A 7,212-nucleotide genomic window follows, 5' to 3' on the forward strand; every position below is an offset into this window, starting at 1 on the left:
GCAAGGGCCAGCCAACGAGAGCACACAGGTCGCAATGGTGGGTAGTATATTGGGCTTTGGTGACAAAACGGATGGCACTGTGATAGACTGCATCCAATTTGCTAAGTAGAGTGTTGGAGGCTATTTTGTAAATGGCGTCGCCGAAGTCAAGGATCGGTGGGATAGTCAGTTTTACAAGGGTACGTTTGGCACATGAGTGATGGATGCTTTGCTGTGAAATAGGAAGCTGATTCTAGATTGGAGATGCTTAATGTGAGTCTGGAAGGAAAGTTTACAGTCGAACCAGACACCTAGGTATTTGTAGTTGTCCACATATTCTAAGTCAGAACCATCCAGAGTAGTGATGCTGGGCGGGCGGGCAGGTGTGAGCAGCGATCGGTTGAAGAGATAAGGAAGTTGTTGTGAAATTGTTAGAGATTAATTGTTAGATATTACTGCACAATCGGAAATAGAAGTACAAGCATTTCGCTACACTCGTATAAACATCTGCTAACCATGTGCATGTGACCAATAACATTTTATTTGACTACAGAGTGAAAATGCACTGACATATCAGATACGAATAGGTCCATGTGTATGTAAGGTATAGGCATACCGGTCAGATTTTCTTCATAGAAATTGCCTTCCTCTGATGATCCTGATGGCCCTGGGACATAACGTCTTCACTGTTGTCAATACTAGTTATTGAGTCATCAGTCTTGTATCCAAGCATAGCTTTGGTCAACTGTATTGCAGAAAAAAGCATCTTAGATAACTGGAGAGATAACACAAAGTATTTGGACTTTTTGATTAGTTATGGCTCTGTGCTCCTCTACTTTACATTTTGATACAATACAATGAATATGGGATGAAAGTGCAGACTTGCCTGTCTTTGATTTACAAAGCAGATTCACAAGAACTTACAGTATGTTATGGTGTTGAATGATACAAACTTACGTAAACACTGTCAGTTCTGACCAACGGTTGTGCATCATCCAACACATGGACAATCGATCCAGAGGTACTGGCAGCCTCGGTGTCTGACATCTAAGGATACAATAATATTAAATTAGTCATGTGCCACTTAGGCAGTTGAATATGATTCAACAATCCCCAGTATCCTCATTCTAAACAACTGACAAACCTGAGCTTCTGGTTTTATTATTTCCTTTTCAAATCTGGTCTACAAGTTGAATTATGTTTATTTTCGAGTTTCCATGCGTCTTCTTAGCCTCTGCAGTGCCTTCGTAAGGGAAGACAAGTTTCAAAAAGAATGGTTGACACTTAAAAGAATGACAAGATTGCTCGGAACACAACAAATGGGATGGGCTGGGGGACACAAATGACTGTTATCATTGACTGATAGAGGTCCTACAAACATCTATTACAATTTCCTTTTTTAAGACCACTTTCAAGGTAAAAAAGCAAGTATAAGCATAACATAAGCACATTATACAAGTTCCTGGATGCAACTGAAGCACATCTGCTTTTATGGATGGACTAAACAAGAAACAGTGTGAGTGATATGGCTAAAGGAAGGCATGTGAATTGGCAGTCCTACCAAATTTTACACTTTACACAATGCTTATTCCTGTTGTGGTGTTTCACTCTTTTACGTGCAAAGCCAAAATAACTAGCAACTTATTTCTCTTTGGGTAAGAAAGGGTGATAAAAAAACTGCCAAAACTTAAATAAAATAATTAAATGAGGGGATTTATTAAAATGTTTCCGCACACATGCATGCTTATGACTTGACAAAACAGATGAAAAGGAACTGGCTTTTCTAGCTAGCTTGTAAACCAATTCAAGTTACACTGGCAATATTATTTTCCAATGCATGTAACATTGGGTTAACCACAATCATGTATTCTGAATCAAAGACATTTTGACCAATTATGCTAAACTAGCACGCTAACCGTTAGCTAGCACGCTAATCATTAGCAAGCAGTAAATAAGTATAAGGTAAAAACATGCAAAGTAATAATTGCACATTAATGAATGGTTTGGATGAGCCTACCAATTTCAATCTCATGATGAAGTATATCTGATACAATGCGGCTTTCGGACATTGTCAATGCATGTTGGATTCCCCGAAAGACATACATGAGCTAACATTAATTACAAATAAAGACAATGGGAACATGCGTTGCTTGCCAATACACCACATACAATTTTAGTAAACATATTGGTTAACAGTTTAGTTCATAACTTACCTTCTTGCATGAATGCGAACGTCTGCAACCATCCTCCTCTTCCTTAAAAATCGTGCTGCACAGCTACTTTTGTTGTGATCATGCTCAGGCAGAGACAGGCTTGCCAGGTCAATTTCACATTTCTAGTAAATCCAGTCAAAACTCCCTTCAAAGCCTGAAAACGTTCACAATCTCAGCAGATTACAGGGAAATGAATGGATTTTAAAAAACAAAAACATCATGCAATATAGAAGTAGTATAAAAACTTGCAGATTTCTGAATATGTGTGCAATATTATTACTGTCACTGTCAAGTTCTGACCTTAGTTCCTTTATTATGTCTTTGCGTTAGATTGGTCAGGGCGTGAGTTGGGGTGGGTAGTCTATGTTCTTTTTTCTATGTTGTATTTCTGTGATTGGCCTGGTATGGTTCTCAATCAGTCCGTCTCCTCGGCCCGGGTTTTATGGCACCAGCCCTACGCACGGTGTCCCCGGTTCACCAGCACAGCCCAATAAGGTCTGTTCCACCCCGCCGCACTTGCCGGGCTACAGGGAGTATCCACCCAGGACAGGTTGTGCAGGCTCGGTGCTCAAGACCTCCATTGCGCCTCCACGGTCCAGTCCATCCGGTGCCCCCTCCACGCACCAGATCTCCGATGGCAGCCCCATGCACCAGGCTGTCTCCTCCCTCCAGGTGCTCCCTCCTTTCCTGCGCTTCCAGAGTCTCCCTCCTGTCCAGCGCTTCCAGAGTCGCCCGTCTGTCCTGAGCTGCCAGAGTCGCCCGTCTGTCCTGAGCTGCCAGAGTCGCCCGTCTGTCCAGCGCTTCCAGAGTCGCCCGTCTGTCCTGAGCTGCCGGAGTCGCCCGTCTGTCGTGAGCTGCCGGAGCCGCCCGTCTGTCCTGAGCTGCCGGAGCCGCCCGTCTGTCCTGAGCTGCCGGAGCGCCCGTCTGTCGTGAGCTGCCGGAGCCGCCCGTCTATCCTGAGCTGCCGGAGCCGCCCGTCTGTCCTGAGCTGCCGGAGCCACCCGTCAGTCAAGAGCTGCCGGAGCCGCCCATCAGTCAAGAGCTGCCGGAGCCGCCCGTCAGTCAAGAGCTGCCGGAGCCGCCCGTCAGTCAGGAGCTGCCGGAGCCGCCCTTCACTACTGCGCTGCCGGAGTCTCCCGCCTGTCCGGCGCTGCCAGAGTCTCCCATCTATTCGGGGCCTGCTGCAAGGGTCACCAGTTCGAGGTCGGTGGAGAGGGTCGCCACTCCAAAGGCGCCACTTAAGTGGACCAAGACTATGGTGGAGTGGGGTCCACATCCCGCGCCAGACCCGCAACCGCGGACAGACGCCCACCCAGACCCTCCCCTATAGGTTCAGGTTTTGCGGCCAGAGTCCGCACCTTTGGGGGGGTACTGTCACGTTCTGATCTTAGTTCCTTTATTATGTCTTTGTGTTAGTTCGGTCAGGGGCGTGAGTTGGGGTGGGTAGTCTATGTTCATTTTTCTATGTTGTTTTTCAGTGTTTGGCCTGGTATGGTTCTCAATCAGAGGCAGCTGTCGATCGTCTCTGATTGAGAATCATACTAAGGTAGCCTGTTTTCCCCATTTTGGTTGTGGGTGATTGTTTTCTGTGTCTGTGTTTTCCACACAGAACTGTTTCGTTTTCAGTTTGTGTAGTGTTCAGTTTTAATTAAAAATATGAGAACACTTACCACGCTGCGTATTGGTCTGATCCTTCCTACTCCTTCTCAGAAGAGGACGAAAACCGTGACAGTCACCTACATTTCCTTAGACAATTTGGGTTTGTAGCTTACAGTCAGTATCAGTGAGGTGTTCAGTGCAGCTACTTGAATGGTCTGGAGACTTGCTGACACAAAAGTAGCTTATGGCAGGTTAAGATTCTAACTAGCAACCTAACCCCTCAGCAATCAGGTTCACTACCTGCACACAGACCAAACAGCCTAGTGATATTAACAGCCATCTCTTACTATAGGCACTCAGCTACTCTCACCATCTCTCTTTCTCTCTCATAAAAGGCCTTTTTTAAATCCTATTCACATTTACCCTCCACTAGACCCCTGGTTTCACAAGGTGGAATAAAATGTACTGATAATAAGTGATTTCAGCTTTGTACTGCTGTGAAGACGTAGGCCGTTACATCAGCATTGATCTCTTTGCAAAAAGCCTCAAGAAAACTTGTAATAAATTTGGGTAGCTGATGGATAACTGATGTTCATATCTTAAAGGACAAGTACCTATAAGCTTTTGTCAGGAATCAGGACTAGGTTGATAAATCCAACGCAACTGCATGTTTTAAAAATGGTAGGCTATCTTATGGTAGGTCTAGTTGTAAAATTACATTATAGGCTGACACTGTACACTATAGGCCTATTTTTTTTGTCGGATTGGAGAATGTCTGCAATTGTCTTGCCTCGTGCAGCAAAACTGCCAAAACAATGGCCTGGTCATGGATGAAAGCATCTGTTCAAAATGGGGTAGAACTGAGGGAAAATAAGGCGGACCCCAGGATTTCAGCTCCCTGTGTTAGCTGTTGTTATCTTCTTGCTGCGTTTATTTGAAGATAGACTCAACCCAACAGGGAGTTATGAGTTGGGAGATATAGTAAAAATGTTTGCATAATGCTTTTGAGGGAGCAGCAGAAAAGTGTATCCAAGCTGGGGTACCCCTTGCTAGAATTGTTAGTTGTAGCAGTAGTAGCAGCCATGTAATGGCAGCAGTGTTGTAGTCGAGTCACTAAAGCATAAGTCCGAGTCAATTCACAAGACGCTATGGCTAACTCTGAGTTGAGTCAAAGTCAATGTTTGAGTCGAGTCACAAGTCCCTGTGGCTGAAATAAGAGTCCCTGTGTTTGAATCCCGGTCCAAGATTTCAAGTCTAAGACAATGGGTCCATATTAACTTAATATTAAGTTATTAACCCAGTCAGAATGTGGTGGGGGAAATTTCAATCAATAATTTTTAAATCCCCTTTCTATGCCAACAAATGTTTATTTGCAACAGGTCAAACAGATTGTCAGCTAGCAAGCTAGCTAATTAGGTAACATGATTGAACATGGTGGCTGCACAGCTTCTCTATCTTTGATGTAGTCTAAACAGAAACTGAAAGACAGACAAACAGACACTTTTATAAACTATACTGATGTCAGATATTAGTGGCTAATGTTCACATTCGGTGGAGGTCAACTGCTCCTAGATCTGTGTGTGTGTGCGTACGTGGTTTGGTTTGAAGCTTCTCTAACCAGCTCTGTTGTTGTCCTCTGGAAACACCTCTGGTTTTCAGCGCTGTGATAGAAGATTAGCACAGCAGCTGTGTCAGACAGATTCTGCTAGTGAGCCATATCCTGAGAGCACACAGCTGATTAACCCCTTCACTGCCGGCCAGAGAAATTGAAATGTATGCAAATGGTGCAAGTTTTTGCATAAACTGGGAAACATGACATGACACCGTGAAAAAAAGGCCATGTTTCAGTTATGGTGACGCACGATCACATGGAGCCTAACTAACCTTACCTTTCTTGAACCAGTTCTAGAACAATTGATACAGCGATACTGCTCTGCTAAGTCATAGCTTCTCATCATGTTTCTAGAGAGAAACTGTACGATGCATGACTGATCTTACACTGCTATGTGCGCCTTTGCACTGCCCCCCATATACATCTCTACAAAAATGTGGTAACACCTCTTAAACTTGAGTGATATCTATATAATGCTAGTAAGCTTTGGGCTTTGGTGGAGAGAATGCGTTTCGGAATGAACCTTAGACAACAATACATAGGTTGACAAAAAGTATTTATGATGACTGTGAAAACCCCAAGGGATCGTCATCTATTAATGTACTGTGTGAGAGCAGATGACATTTGTCATTTAAATAGTTGAGGCTGTGTGTAAGTTCAGATGGTGTCAAGGTAAAGCGTTCAACCTCCTTTCGTTAGACCTTTAGTGCCCCCTGTGGAATAATCACGTGTCGTTACATGGGGAATCAACATTTGTTGAAAAAAAAACATGGGTAATGTTAGAATAAAATCATGCTGAGGAAGCTTTATTCAAATGAGGAAGGATGAGACACAACGTGTCGTACAGTGTCAGGCTTCAGATCAAAAGATAAACGATACAGTCATTGACTCGCAGTCCAAACAACGGTATTTTGAACGAAGCAGTTTGAAGGCTAAGCAAATGTCATTAATATTTCAAACGTAAGTCAACACTACATCTATTCCAGATAAAGGGGTGCTTTTTATTTGTATAAAAGGAATCATTTCTATAAGCGTTGCCTTGAGGCACTATCAGGTCTCTATTGCAAAAGTGGGTTCTTTTGGCAAGAGAGACCTGGTTACCGTAGAACCCAGCAGTCATTTCATCTGCAGCTGTCTGCTTCCCTTACATGTGCAAGTTGAGACAGGACCTCTTGACTCAAGCGAAGGAACCTTTGGTCCAATATTACGACAAACAAGCCTATTGGTCAGAAAATGTTCTTGAGCATTCTCGCATTTCATAACCACTATATTTGGATAGACCCTATTTCCAATGCTGTAGTACAAATAGTTCCACCTTAGAATTTGTCAGTGTTGCTATACATTAAAAACATGAAGAATTATTGACACTAAATTGTGAGTCAGATGTGACACCTTTGGATTAATACAAATTTGAATCGGACCTTCACTTATATTAGTCCGCTCAGCACTTACCTCTACTCTTTGGTCAACAAATCAACAAATCCAATGAAGAAAAACATTCTACTAAAAGGGTATACTTCATAGCTCACAAGAAACCAACACACACCACAGATCATTTTCAACTGCAATAAAACTTTATAGAAACAGAATTCTTTGGAACATGGTGATGCTAACTTAACATTTGCCTAACTAGATTAATATTAATCTCTAGTTGATACTGAGGGACATCATCATCACACCAGCATACTAGATACTCCTTGGGGGTTGAAGCAGTCCATCTTCAGGAAGAGAACACTGTTTGAGAAGCTCTACACCCCAGGGATGAAAGTACTTTGACGGCTTGTGGTTCCTGTTGGGTCTCATAGCAAA

At 43.2% G+C, this 7,212-nt stretch overlaps 1 long non-coding RNA gene across 1 annotated transcript; it reads right to left on the bottom strand.

Annotated features, from left to right (window-relative positions):
- Positions 1-536: 536 nt before the first annotated feature.
- On the bottom strand, positions 537-1,223 carry LOC135525241 (uncharacterized). The gene is made up of 3 exons (XR_010453099.1): positions 1,124-1,223; positions 937-1,026; positions 537-724 (listed from the first exon to the last, which is right to left on the bottom strand). It is a non-coding gene; the product is annotated as an uncharacterized LOC135525241 (long non-coding RNA).
- Positions 1,224-7,212: the final 5,989 nt, after the last annotated feature.

Source organism: Oncorhynchus masou, chromosome 31, assembly GCF_036934945.1.
Source record: "Oncorhynchus masou masou isolate Uvic2021 chromosome 31, UVic_Omas_1.1, whole genome shotgun sequence".
Classification (NCBI taxonomy): Eukaryota; Metazoa; Chordata; class Actinopteri; order Salmoniformes; family Salmonidae; genus Oncorhynchus; species Oncorhynchus masou.